The sequence below is a fragment of the Trichechus manatus genome, unplaced genomic scaffold, assembly GCF_000243295.1.
Source record: "Trichechus manatus latirostris isolate Lorelei unplaced genomic scaffold, TriManLat1.0 scaffold00134, whole genome shotgun sequence".
NCBI classification, from domain to species: Eukaryota; Metazoa; Chordata; class Mammalia; order Sirenia; family Trichechidae; genus Trichechus; species Trichechus manatus.
Genome location: NW_004444070.1, coordinates 7,078,641 through 7,093,196, shown reverse-complemented (window position 1 = coordinate 7,093,196; position 14,556 = coordinate 7,078,641).

Below are 14,556 nucleotides of genomic sequence, written 5' to 3'. Positions count from 1 at the left end.
CTGATGCTAACACAGATCTGACGCTGATGCTGATGCTAACACAGATCTGATGCTGATGCTGATGCTAACACAGATAGTGATGCTGACAGTAATACTAATACTGAGAGTAGAGTGATAGTGATGCCGATGCTGATGCTCACACTGATAGGCTGATACTGAGAGTTATACTGATGCTGATGCTAATAATGTGGATAGGGATGCTGATACTTATCCTAATGCAGATGCTAACACTGATAGTGATGCTGACAGTAATACTAATACTGAGAGTAGAGTGATAGTGATGCCGATGCTGATGCTCACACTGGTAGTGATATTGATACTGACAGTGATGCTGATGCTGACACAGATCTGATGTTAACACTGTGTAGTGATGTTGATACTCATAGTGATGCTGATGGTGATCTGATACTGATGCTAACACTGTGTAGTGGTATTGATACTGACAGTGATGCTGATGCTGACACAGATCTGATGCTGATGCTGATGCTAATACAGATCCGATGCTAACACTGTGTAGTGATATTGATACTGATAGTGATGCTGATGCTAACAACTGATAGTGATATTAATGCTGATCTGATGCTGATGCTGATCTGATACTGATGCTGATGCTAATACTGATAGTGATACTAATGCTGATCTGATGCTGATACTGAGTTATACCAATGCTGATGCTAACACTGATAAAAAAAAATGTTGCCATGGAGTAGATTCCGACTCATAGTGACCCTATAGGACAGAGTAGAACTGCCCCACGGTGTTTCCAAGGAGCGCCTGGTGGATTCAAACTGCCACCCTTTTGTTTAGCAGCCGAGCCTCTTAACCACTGCGTCACCAGGGCTCCACTAACACTGATAGTGATATTGGTGCTGATGTTGACGCTAATACAGATAGTGATGCAGATACTGACACTGGTGCTGATGCCGATACCTACACTGATCCTAACTATCAGGTGATTTGGCTCCGGGTCTAATTAACTGTGAATCCTCACGCTGAGGGACTGGCCTGCCCTGGGGCCCCTGGACAGGAACTCTGTGATGGATCAGACGTCACAAGCAGTCCCTGGTGGACTGAACACAGGAAAGCTCTTAGAGATCCAAGGGCCAGCATTCGAATCAAAGTCACACAGAGGGTAGTGGGGGGCCATTAGTGCTAGACGGGGAGCAGCAGGACCCACAGAGAGAACCCTGCATCTCTGTCCCCGTTCTCAGCTCTAGAAACCAACTGCTAAGTGTTTAACCAAAGGCCAGAGGGTTTATTCCACCATAAACCCAGCCTCAGTTACCTGAGAAAGGACCTCAATGAGTTTGGGAAAATATGTACCTGGGCACGGATGAGTGGAAACCCCTTAATTGGGTAATGTCTGCCGATGGTCGGAGACTGCATTACTATGCAGGCAGACTCCAAGATGGCCCCAGGAAGCCTGCCTCCCAGGGTCACGACTTGTGTGGTCCTCACCCTTTGGACATGGGTGGGACCTGTGAAGCTTCTGGATTATGGCAGAAGTGATGGGATGTCACTTCTGAGACAGGGGGACAGAGGACTGTGACTTCCATCTTGTGTGCTTCCCTTCTCCTGCTCCAATATGCTGAGAGAGGCTGGTGGCCATGTTGTGAGGAAGCCCTGTGCAGAAGCCTCATGAGTGAGCTGGGAAACACATCTTCCGAGGTCTGCTAGCAGCAACACGAGTGAGTTTGGAAGCTGATCCTCCCCCAGTCAAGCCTGGAGATTAACAGTGAGCTGGCCAATGCATTGATTGTAGCCTGTGAGGGACTCCGAGGCAGAGGACTCAGATGTGATGAACCCAATTACTGACACATAGAAACTGTTGTTTTCAGCTGCTAGGTTTTGGGGAAATTTGTTACCAAGCAATAGCTAGCCAATACATCATACTAACAGAGGCACTTTGGTTTCTTACTCAGTGGTTTGGAGTTCTAACTGGTGATTGTGGTTTACAAGGAAAAAGAAAAAAACAGTTGCCATTGAGCAGACCTCCACTCTTGGTGCCCCCAGGTGTATTAGAATAGAATTGTGTTCCACAGGGTTTTCAATGGCTGACGTTTCAAAAGTAGATCACAAGGCCTTTCTTCACAGGTGCCTCTGGGCAGACTTGAACCTCCAACCTTTCAGTGAGCAGCTGAGTGCTCACCATCTGCATCACCCAGGGGCTCTGCTCTTCAAGAGTAGCACATCAAAACCATGTTGATGGAAAACAGCATTTTTAAAAGTTGACACATACGAGTAAATGAAAAATAGTCCTTGCATTAGTTCCTGATTTTAAACATGTGCTTAAAAATAAAGTGTTATGAAGCGCCATGGGGTTTACTCTAACCAAACAGTGTTGTTGTTGTTAGATGCCACCGAGTTGCGACCCCATGTACAACAGAACAAATCATTGTCTGGTCCTGCGCCATCCTCATAATGGTTGCTGTGTTGGAGCCCATTGTTGCAGCCACTGTGTCAGTCCATCTCATTAAAGGTCTTCCTCTTTTTCGCTGACCCTCTACTTTACCAAGCATGATGTCCTTCTCCAGGGACTGGTCCCTCCTGATAACATGTCCAAAGGATGTGATATGGAGTCTCGCCACCCTTGCTTCCAAGGAGCACTCTGGCTGTACTTCTTCCAAGAACAGAGGTCTATACTTTACATCGTTTTATACTTAGCATTGAGTCGGCTGGATGCATAACTGATAGAGCCCAAATCAAATGCTGGTGGTGGTGGTGATGCTGTCAAGTTGGTTCTGACTCATAGCGACCCCAGGTACAACAGAACGAAACATTGCCCAATCCTGCGCCACCTCACAATCGTTATGCTTGAGCCCATTGTTGTAGCCACTGTGTCAGTCCATCTCATTGAAAGTCTTCCTCTTTTTCACTGACCCTCTACTTTACCAAGCGCGATGTCCTTTTCTAGAGATTGGACTTTCCTGACGATGTCTCCAAAGTAAGTGAGTTGAAATTTCTCCATCCTCACTTCTAAGGAGCATTCTGGTTATATTTCCTCTAAGATTTGTTCATCTTTCTGGCAGTCCATGGTATATTCAATATTCTTCACCAACACGGTAATTCAAAGGTATCAATTCTTCTTTGGTCTTCCTTATTCATTGTCCAGCTTTCACATGCATATGAGGCAACTGAAAATACCATGGCTTGGGTCAGGCGTACCTTAGTCCTCAAAGTGATGTCTTTGCTTTTTAAGGAGTGTAGCAGGTATAACTACAAGAAAACGCAATATTCTGTTTGTGTTTATAATTGCATTTAGCTTTCCTCGTTAAGCCCATTCCCATTTGGCAGCAAGGAAACTATGTTTGGACCCTACTGGATGACTCAGTTGGATTCAACCAGTGAACAGATCTTGTGTTGTTATTGTTGGCTGCCGTGGAGTCGATTCTGACTCACAGCGACCCCACGTGACAGCACAGACCTGCCCCAGAGGGTTTCCTAGGCTGTGATCTTTATGGGAGCAGATCACCAGGCTTTTCTTCCAAAAAAGGATGGGTTTGAACTGCCAACCTCTTGGTTAGTGTTGTTGTTTCTATGTGCCGTCGAGTCAATTCCGACTCGTAATGACCCCATGTGACAGAGTAGAACTGCCCCATGGGGTTTCCCAGGCTGTAATGTTTACAGAAGGAGCACTGGTGGCCGCAGTGGTTAAGTGCTCGGCTGGTAACCAAAAGGTTCAAACCCACCAGCTGCTCCAAGGGAGAAAGATGCGGCAGTCTGCTTCTGTAAAGATTTAAAAAAAAAAAAAGGTTGCTGTTGAGTTGATTCCGACTCATTGGGACCCCACAGGGTTTCCAAGGAGCAGCTGGCAGATTAGAACTGCCAACCTTTTGGTTACCAGCTAAACTGTTAACCACTGTGCCACCGGGGCTCCCTGTAAAGATTACAACCTTGGAAACCCTATGGGGCAGTTTTACCCTCTCCTATAGGGTTGCTATGAGTCAGGATTGACTAGATGGCTACAGGTCAACTGGTAATCTTTAAGGGAGCAGATCACTAGTCCTTTCTCCTGAGGAACAGCTGGGTGGGTTCAAACTGCCAGCCTCTCTGTTAGCAGCCCAGCGCTTAACCATTGCACCACCGGGCTCCTTGAACAGAAACTGGTGTGGTAATAATTGCCCATCACTCTCCATGTTGGAATCCCAACTCCAAGAAGTCCTTCCTCCCTGCAGGTGCCCTCTCTCCCCCTCCTCTCCCAGAGACGGAGGAGGCCTGACCCCATGGACAGTGAAGGACTCACGGGTGGACATGGGAAGGGCCAGCCAGTCTCTGCTGCTCTTGGCCCTGCTCCTGCATCCTCCTCTGGCCTGGTGTCTGGTGTTGGCCCTTGAGGTGTCCCCTCCATGTACAGCTGTCACCTTGGCTGGACCTTTGCTGCCCAACTGGACACTCTCCCTGGCTTCAGTCCCCCTGGTGGGTGGGCTCAGCATCCCCACTGTTACGGGTTAATATGTCCCCCTAGAATATATGTTGGGATCCTAACCCCTGTACCTGTGGATGTGACCCTATTTAAAAATAAGGTTTTCTTGTTATGTGAATGAGGCCACATCAGAGTAAGGTGAGTCCTAAACCTAATCACCTCTGAGCTATAAAAAGAGCAGAATACGCACAGGTAAACACACATTGAAAGTGTTAAAAAGCAAAGATGTTACTTTGGGGACTAAGGTGCGCCATGGTATTTTCAATCGTCTCATATGCATGAGAAAGCGCGACAATAAATAAGGAAGACAGAAGAATTGATGCCTTTGAATTATGGTGTTGGCGAAGAATATTTGATATACCAAGGACTGCAAAAGAACGAACAAGATCTGTCTGGGAAGAAGTACAGCTTCTTAGAAACTTAGAATACTCAGAATCAAGGCTGGCGAGACTACATCTCACATACTTTGGACATGTTATCAGAAGGGACCAGGCTCTTGAGAAGGACATCATGCTTGGTAGAGGGTCAGGGAAAAAGAGAAAGACCCTCAACAAGATGGACTGACACAGTGGCTGCAACAATGGGCTCAAGCAAAACAACCATTGTGAAGATAGCACAGGACCGGGCAGTGTTTTGTTCTGTTGTACACAGGGTCGCTACGAGTCGGAACCGAGTCGACGGCATCTAACAGCAACAAGAAGCACACACACGGTAAGACAGATCCATGTGAGGATCGTGTACAAGCCAAGGAAGCAAGGATGGCCGGGGCTACCGACAAGGAAAGAATCTAAAAGGCTGAGACCCTGATTTGGACTTCTAACCTCCAGGACTGTGAGGAAATAAACTTCTGTTCTAAAAGCCACCTGCTGTGGTATTTGTGTTGTGACCTGTTGTTAGCTGCCATTCAGTTTATTCTGACTCATGGAGACGCATGTGTGCAGAGTAGAACCGTGCTCCATCGGGTTTTCAAGGCTGTGACCTTTCGGAAGTAGATGGCCAGGACTTTCTTCAGAGGTGCCGCTGGATGAACTCAAACCTCCAACGTTTTAGTTGGTGGTCGAGCGCTTAACTGTCGGCACCACCCAGGTATGTCGCCTCAGCGCTAGAAAATTAAGAGAACACAAGTTGCATACATTACTGGGTCCTGGGGTAGGGGGAAGAGCCAGCTAGGGCATTTAAACAGCAGACCCCACAGGCACAGCCCACCACACTCTGGGTAGGAGGCCGTCCATGTTGGTTTGCTAAGCGGATTGATCCTGAAGCACTGCGGCGATGCTGCGCCCTCGGAGAGGCCACGCTGTCCTCTCAGGGGGAACATATGTGGACAAGCCATGTTCGAGGCCCCGAGTAATTTCAGGGCGAGTAATTTCCGAACGTGCAATTAGAAGCGACTGGAGTGCAGCGCTCTGCCAGCACCTCGGGGTTCCCGCTGCGCGCCCCTAATTGCACACAGACGTCACCCCCGCGTGGCCTGTGTCCCGGCCATAACCCGGGGCCGGCTCTGTGCGCACATCTGGGACGGTTTTCCAGGCTGATTGCTGCCATGTGATGAAGAGAAGTTATGTAATGTCTCATGACCACGCCGGCAACAGCTGCGCAGAGAGAGCAGGGACAGCCTGCTCTGCCGGCCCCCAATTCCCCGAAAAGTGGAAGTGATGGGGTGATGGTGTCAGGGGGGAGAGAGGCAGGTGCCAGGGTGAAGAAAAAGGAAAATTGCACTTTGACAAATATCTGCACTCCTTCCAATCAACAGAGGGGGGTGGGGGTAGGGAAGGAGGGGGAGGGGGAGGAGGGCAGGGAAAGGGAACCCACAAAGAAAAAGACCCCTCTTCCCGCCCAGGCCCCTTGCCTGGGCTCGGCAGAACGATTTCCTTCCTGCAGGCTTCACCGGTGAGGACGCACACAGGTGTTCCTTAGAATAAGGCAGGGTGGCCGAGGTTTCCGGCAGGCAAGACACTTTGACGAAATGAAACTTATAGGAATGAATGCTTGCATGGAGCTGAATGAGCAATTGGCTTTGACTGGGACTTTGTGTGACCCTTCTGAAATTCCAGGGGAGGGGCGGCTTCTGCCAGCAGCAGCAAACGACTTCTGGCTGTATCAGACCGTCAGAAAGGCTTGAAACCCGTATGCATGCTGCAGAAACCATTTCCAAACTTTAAAAGACGCGTAGACTATTTGTCAACATTGGTGGCACAGATGGTTAAGCGCTCCACTACTAACTGAAAGTTTGTCAGTTCAAACCCACCTCCGAAGAAAGGCACCTCGGAAGAAAGGCTTGGTGATCTGCTTCTGAAAAATCAGCCACTGAAAACCCTGCGGAGCACAGTTCTACTCTGATACACATGGGGGCGCCATGAGTCAGAGTCGACTGGACCGACAGCACCTGGTTGGTTTTTTTATTTTACTTTAAAAATCCAGCCTGACCTTCAGACAACGGTGAGAGGGAGGTAGCTTACAGAAGAGGGGAGAATTCATGAATAGGAGGCTGCTTGAGACCATTCAGCTGACAAGTTGTGAAACTGTGAGAATAACATCTTCCGATTCTACATCCAAGGACCGTTCAACCGTGTGTCTTAGTCATCTAGTGCTGCTGAAACAGAAATAGCACACGTGGGCGGCTTTAACAAACAGACATTGATTTTCTCACAGTCCAGGAGGCTAGAAGTCTGAATTCAGGGCACCGGCTCCAGGGGAAGGCTCTCTTTCTGTCGGCTCTGGGGGAAAGTCCTTGTCTCTTTCCAGCTTCTGTTCCTCGGTTCCTTGGAGATCTCCACGTGGCATCTGTCTTCCCCCATCTGTGCCTGCTGCATCTGCTCTTTTATCTTGGAAAAGTGATTGGCTTAAGACACACCCTATGGCCTCATTAACATAACAAAGAAAGCCCTATCCCCAAGTGGGATTACATCCACAGGTATGAAAACCAAACCCTTTGCCATCAAGTGGATTCCAACTCATATGGACCTTACAGGACAGAGTAGAACTGCCCCATAGGGCTTCCAAGGCTGTAGTCTTTACAGAAACAGACTGCCACATCTTCCTCCTGCGGAGCGTCTGGTGGGTTTGAACCGCCAACCTTTTGGTTAGCAGCAGAGTGCTTTCACCACTGCGCCACGAGGACTCCTTTCCACAGGTATAGAGGTTAGAATTCCAACACATATTTTGGGGAAATACAATTTAATCCATGACACTGTTCCCTTCCTCCATCCCTTAGCTTTCCCTGTTCCATAAAAAGCACAAGGATTTCCAAGGACACTGCCATCATTCCCACCCCTCCACAACAAAAGGACGACGGCGGCTGTGGCATCTATTGGGGCATCTGCCCCCACCTCATGGCTGCCCCTTCCTCCTCACTAGCCACATCCAAGGAGAGACATGAGTGGTTGAAGCCACAAACTCTCTCCATTTAATTATCAGAACGAGTGATTTCTGGAGAAGTTTGGCAAGCCAGAACTGTTTGATTTATTCCTCATCGTCCATGAACCGAAACAGACTTCTCAAATCATTTTGTAAACGGTTAGCTTGTTTAATCAAACCAAGGTTAAGCCCACAATGGAGAGCGGTCCGTAAGTCCCTCTGAGCATTTTAACTTTTACCATTGTGCATGCCTCGTTCAGCGTTCACCTTCCAAAGGCACATCAGCTCATGCACAAGACTGCTTGGCACCTCGAGTCCAGGGCATGACCGAGCTGTGCGGCATGGTTGTCTGCTCGTGGCAGTGTGGGGCGGGCTGGGAGAGAAGAGTCCCTGGCCAGGCCACTAAAGGAGGCAAAACGCCAGGTCAAGAAGGCGGTTGCTCGGGGTTCCATCTTGATGTGGAAGATGTAGAAGGTGGGAACAGCCACATGACCAGTCTTGGGATGACTCCAGAAGTTTGGTGGCGACCCAGCCTTTCCGACAAGCAGAGCTGGGTTGAATAACCGCCCAAGGAAAGCACTTTAAACAAATGAAATAGGGCAGAGAGGCGCTTTAAGAGAAGTCAGGTTCCAAGGTATGCTGGATTTTGCCATGTCAGAGGATCAAGAATGGACGATGAACCCATGGGTTCGCATCTACACACCAGTCTCATCTGGGGCATTTTTAGGTGTAAGTTTTTACTCTCAGCTACTCAACACCCATGGCAGCAGCAGTCAAGAAATCAAAAGATGCATTGTGTTGGGCATATCTGCTGCAAGTGCTCTTTAAAGTGTTAAAAAGCAAAGATGTCACCTTGAAGACTAAGATGCTCCTGACTCAAACCATGATGTTTTCAGTTGCCTCATATGCATGTGAAAGCTGGATGATGAATAAGGAAGAACAAAGAATTGACACCTTTGAATTGGGATGTTGGTGAAGAATACTGAATATACCATGGACTGCCAGAAGAATGAACAAATCTGTCTTGTAGGAAGTACAGCCAGAATGCTTCTTAGAAGCAAATATGGCGAGACTTTGTCTCATGTACTTTGGACATGTTGTCAGGAAGGATCAGTCCCTGGAGAAGGACATCATGCTTGGTAAAGTAGAGGGTCAGTGAAAAAGAGGAAGACCCTCAAGGAGATGGATTGACACAGTGGCTGCAACAATGGGCTCAAGCATAACAATGACTGTGAGCATGGTGCAGGACCGGGCAGTGTTTCTTTCTGTTGAACATAGGGTCGCTCTGGGTCGGAACCGACTCAACAGCACCTAACAAGAACAACAACTCAGCTACTGAGTCAATATGCATTGTCAGTAATAATAATAATGAAACCCAACCAGTTGCCATTGAGTCAATTCCAGTTCATGGTGACCCCACATGTGTCCGAGTAGAACTCTGATCCACAGGGTTTTCAATGGCTCATTTTTCAGAAACAGATCACCAGGCATTTCTTCTGAGGTGCCTCTGGGTGGACTGAACCTCCAATCTTTTGGTGAGCAGCCAAGTACATTAACTGTTTCCACCACCCAGGGACTCCATCGACACATATACATATAGCATATAAAACTAAAAACCAAACCCATTGCCGTCCAGTCGATTCTGACTCTTAGCGACCCTATAGGACAGAGTAGAACTGCCCCATAGAGTTTCCAAGGAGCAGCTGGTGGATTCCAACTGCCGACCCTTTGGTTAGCAGGAGAATGCTTAACCACTGCACCATGCGGGCTCCATATAGCATATACATACATATAAAACCAGTTGCCTTCAAGTCAACTCCAACTCATGGCAACCCCATGAGTGTCACAGCAGAAGTGGGCTCCACAGGGTTTTCTGTGGCTGATTTTTTGGAAGCAGATCAACAGGGCTTTCTTCTGAGGTGCCCCTGGGTGGATCTGAACTTCCAACCTTTTGGTTAGCATCCGAGCTAGTTAACTGTTTGTGCCACAAACGGTCAATATAAATTGGTGATTACTTTTTATCACTTATGTTTATACCTGTCTGAATCTGTGGCGTGGTTAAGATATGAGAGAGATTTTGGCATCAGCATCAGTGATTCTCTTGGTCTTCTCGTGCTGCTCTAACAGAAATACCACAGGTGGATGGCTTTCACAAAGAGAAATTTATTCTCTCACGGTCTAGTAGGCTACAAGTCCAAATTCAGGGCATCCGCTCCAGGGGACGGCTTTCTCTCTCTGTCTTCTCTGGAGGAAGGTCCTTGTGATGCATCCGTCTTCCCTTGGTCTAGGAGCTTCTCAGCCCTGGGACCCCAGATCCAAAGGACATGTTCTGCTCCTGGCACTTCTTTATGTTGATGGGTGTCTTAGTCATCTAGTGCTGCTCTAACAGAAATCCCACAAGTGGATGGCTTTCACAAAGAGAAGTTTATTCTCTCACAGTCCAGTAGGCTACAAGTCCAAATTCAGGGCATCAGCTCCAGGAGAAGGCTTTCTTTCTCTTTCAGCTCTGGAAGAAGGTCCTTGTGATGCCTCAGTCTTCCCTTGGTCTGGGAGGTTCTCAGCACAGGAACAGTGGGTCCAAAGGATGCGTTCTGCTCCCAGCACTGCTTTCTTGGTGGTATGAGGTTCCCATGTGTCTCTGCTCGCTTCTCTCTTTTATATCTCAAAAGAGATTGGCTTAAGACGCTATCTAGTCTTGTAGACCTCAGCAATATAACTGCTGCTAATCCATCTTATTACATCATAGTGATAGTATTTACAACACATAGAGAAATCACATCGAATTTCAAAATGGTACACAATCATACAATACTGGGAATCATGACCCAGCCAAGTTGACAGATATTTTGTGGGGACACAATTCAATCCATGGCATCAAACACAGTTTCTTGAGTGAGGTGGGGCTATTGTAAGAATTCGATTTTTCTAATTCAGAATCGGAAGGACACCGTAGAACTTTCTGTTTGACTTTCCATTTCTCATGTCCAGGAGGAGTATACAGTTGGTACATGGTGAGACATTGGCTTGTCTACCTTGGACACGTCATCAGGAAAGACCAGTCCTTACAAGAGGCCATCACGTTGGTCAGTGAAAACGAGGGAGACCCTCCATGAGATAGACTGACACACGGCCACAATGATCGGCTCGCACACACCAACGGTCACGAGGACGGTGCAGGAATGGGCAACATTTCGTTCTGTTGTTTATAATGTTGCCGTGAGTCGGAGCACACTGTACTGTGACTAAAACAATAACAACAAGGAGTGCGGGCATTTTTCTTACTCGTTTTGTTCATCCACACACGGGTATGTGATGTCCTCCTCCAGCGACTGATCCCTCCTGAGGGCGTGTCCAAAGAAAGCACGTCGGACAATGTTCTGTTCTGATCCACAGGGGTTTCATGGGCTGATCTTCAGAAGCAGACTGCCAGGCCTTTCTTCCTAGTCTGTCTTAGTCTGGAAGCTCTGCTGAAGCCTGTCCACCATGGGTGGCCCTGCTGGTATTTGAAATACTGGTGGCATAGCTTCCAGCATCACAGCAACACGCAGGCCACCACAGTAGGACAGACTGACAGACGGGGGTGGTAGTTAGACGGGCAGATTTCCCTGCCTTCCTTAAAGGAAGGACCCTGCCTCTCTCTCACGCTTTCCTTGAATTGAAGGCTTCATGTCGTCCACTCCATCCTCTCCCCAGCTCCAGCCTTCTCTCCTTGGCTGGCGGGCAGGTGCCTGAGGGAAGCCTCTGTATCTGTTTACTTCGTAAATTAGCGTGTTAATCGCAGGCACAGGGCTGTGTATTAGGGAGGTGTGTCAGTGGTGGCCCCCAGCTGGGATTTCCAGGGATCCTGGCAGGCACGGTTAGGACAAACACTTTTACAGACTTTTGTAACACGCTCGTAAAAGTCACAACCACGGCTGCCTTCACATCTGTAGCCGAGACGTGTGAAGAGCGAAGCTCTCTCGGCTGTCTGTCTGTCTGTCTGGGATGAGATCAGGCTGCGAAACACCCGCTTTGGCTCCACATCACCTCTCACCCCCTGTACCAGAGAAGCTGGCCACTTAGCTACTCTCCGTTGATGCTTTTCTTTTTTTTTTAAATAAATCTCTGTTCAAAAATAAACTTAGACATTCTTCTCTAACAGACTTGGTCTGTTCCCAATTTCTTGTCCAAACAATGAAAAATATACAAGGGCATTCTCGGTGCGACTGTATCCGACCTTTCTGAGGGGGGCCGGTACCAGCACAGAGCTGGAAACTTCCTCAGTGTTTGATCTGAAGTGGAGACCACCTGTTGCTGAGTTTTCTAACCACACTGCCCAGCGTCGGTCTTGAAGAGCTGACATCCAAGGAGGGTTTAGATCTAAGCTTAGGAAAACAGACATTCGAAGGCTTTCAAAGGGTTTAAATGACTTTTGCTAATTTGATAGCATTGGGTGTAGGGATAATTGGTTCCAAAGTGAAATGGGAGATCAGACAATTAGGCGTATTCCCCCAACCCTCACAATTCAGAAAACAGTGTTATACATACATAACTTATTTTACATTTTATATCATGCATTGCATATTTTATAAAAGAATACAGTATTATGTGTGTGTGTGTATAGGGATAGATGACAGGTAGATAGTAAATAAATAGACAATATATAGAGAGATAAGTGATAGATAAGATAGATGATAAATAAATACAGAGGTAGATAGTTGATATAGAGATAGATACATAGATAATAGATAAGGCAGATAGATGACAGAAAATAGCTGATAGATAGATAGATAGGTAGGCAGATCACCAACCAGTTCCTGTCAAGTCAACCCTGACTTATGATGACCCCATGTGTGTCAGAATAGAACTGTGCTCCGTAGGGTTTGCAGTGGCTGATTTTTCAGAAGTAGATCACCGGGCCTTTCTTCTGAGGCACCTCTGGGTGGACTGGAACTTCTAACCTTTCGGTTAGCAGCAGAGCGCATTCACTGTTTGCATCACCCAGGGACTTCTAGAAAGACAGAGAGATAGAGAGCTGATATATAGATCATAGATAGGTAGGTAGATGATAGACAGATTTATAGATAGATGATAGATGGATAGATGGATGGATGGATGGATAGGTGGGTGGGTGGGTGGATGGATGGATGGATAGATAGATGATGGATGGATAGATAGGTAGATAGACCAATAGACTAGATAGATAGATAGATAGGTAGGTAGGTAGATGATATAGAGAGATAGACAGGTAGATAGACAGACAGACAGACAGATAGATAGATGATAAACAGAATGAACCCCTCTGGTCTGCCGAGGACGTTTTCTGTTATTTTGTGACAAGTGGCCTCAATGCCCTCTCTGTCCTCTCTCTCTCTGTATTCTGAAAATAATTGTGGTGTTTCGGCTACAACAGGACACTGCAGATATTGATCACCAGTTGCTGGCTTTTCAGTGGCAGATGGCAGAGAGCTGAGGCTGGGCGCGTTCTGATATATCACCAAGCACCCTAGCTGGACTCTCCAGAGCTTCAGGAAACCCCCAGCGCAAATCCGCAGATCAACCCCGTGTTACCCATGTGTCCCTGTGCAGGGGGCTAACAGGTGGCCCAGAACCTGTGAATGGGGCCTTATTTGGGAAAAAGGTCTTTGCAGATGGAATTAAGGACTTTGAGATGAAGTCACCCTGGACTATTCAGGGGAGAGAGTCCTAAATCCAATGACAAGTGACTTTGGAAGAGAAGGCAGAGAAGGCACAGAGGGATACGGACAGACAGAAGGAAGATGCCATGTAAAGAGGAGCAGAGATTGGGGCGATGCGGCCACAAGCCCAGGAACGCCTGGAGCCACCAGGAGCTGGAAGAGACGAGGAGGGATCCTCCCCTAGAGCCTCTGGAGGGAGCTCGGCCCTGCCCACACCTTGATTTCAGACTTCTGGTCCCCAGTCTGGAAGCTCCGCTGAAACCTGCCCACCACAGGTGACCCTGCTGGTATTTGAAATGCCAGTGCATAGTTTCCAGCATCACAGCCACACACAAGCCCCCACAGTACAACAAACTGACAGACGGGAGTGGATTCAGTGTTCGCGGCAACTTTATGGAATGTAACTACTGGGGATAAGGAAAATCAGTCCTTTGTTCTCCCTTTATATTCCTTGTTGTTCTCGGTTGCCCTCAAGGCATGGCGACCCCATGCACAACAGAACAAAATGCTGCCCGTCCCTGTGCCATCTTCACCATCATTGGTATGTCGGAGTCCACTGTTGAGGCTGCTGTGTATTTTGAGTGCCTTCCATATGGGGGGCTCATCTTCCAGCACTGTTATCGGACAATGTTCTCTTGTGATCCGTGGGGTTTCCACTGGCTGATTTTTCAGAAGTAGATCACCAGGACTTTCTTCCTAATCTGTCTTAGTCTGGAAGCTCCACTGAAACCTGTCCCCCATGGGTGACCCTGCTGGTGTTTGAAATACTGGTGGCATAGCTTCCAGCATAACAGCAACACTCAAGACCCCACAGTACAACAAATAGACGGATGGGTGGTGGGCCTTATCCTTCATACAAAAAACCAAATCAAACCTGATGCCATCTAGCCAATTCTGACCCATAGTGACCCTATAGGACAGAGTAGAACTGCCGCATAGGGTTTCCAAGGAGTGGCTGGTGGATTCTAACTGCCGACCTTGACCGCTGCTCCACCAGGGCTCTTGATCGTTCATACTGGGATATTTAATTCATTTACAACTTTAATCTCACCCTGAATGTCTCTTATTTATGAGGGCTGAGCCTCTTTTGGAATCTTT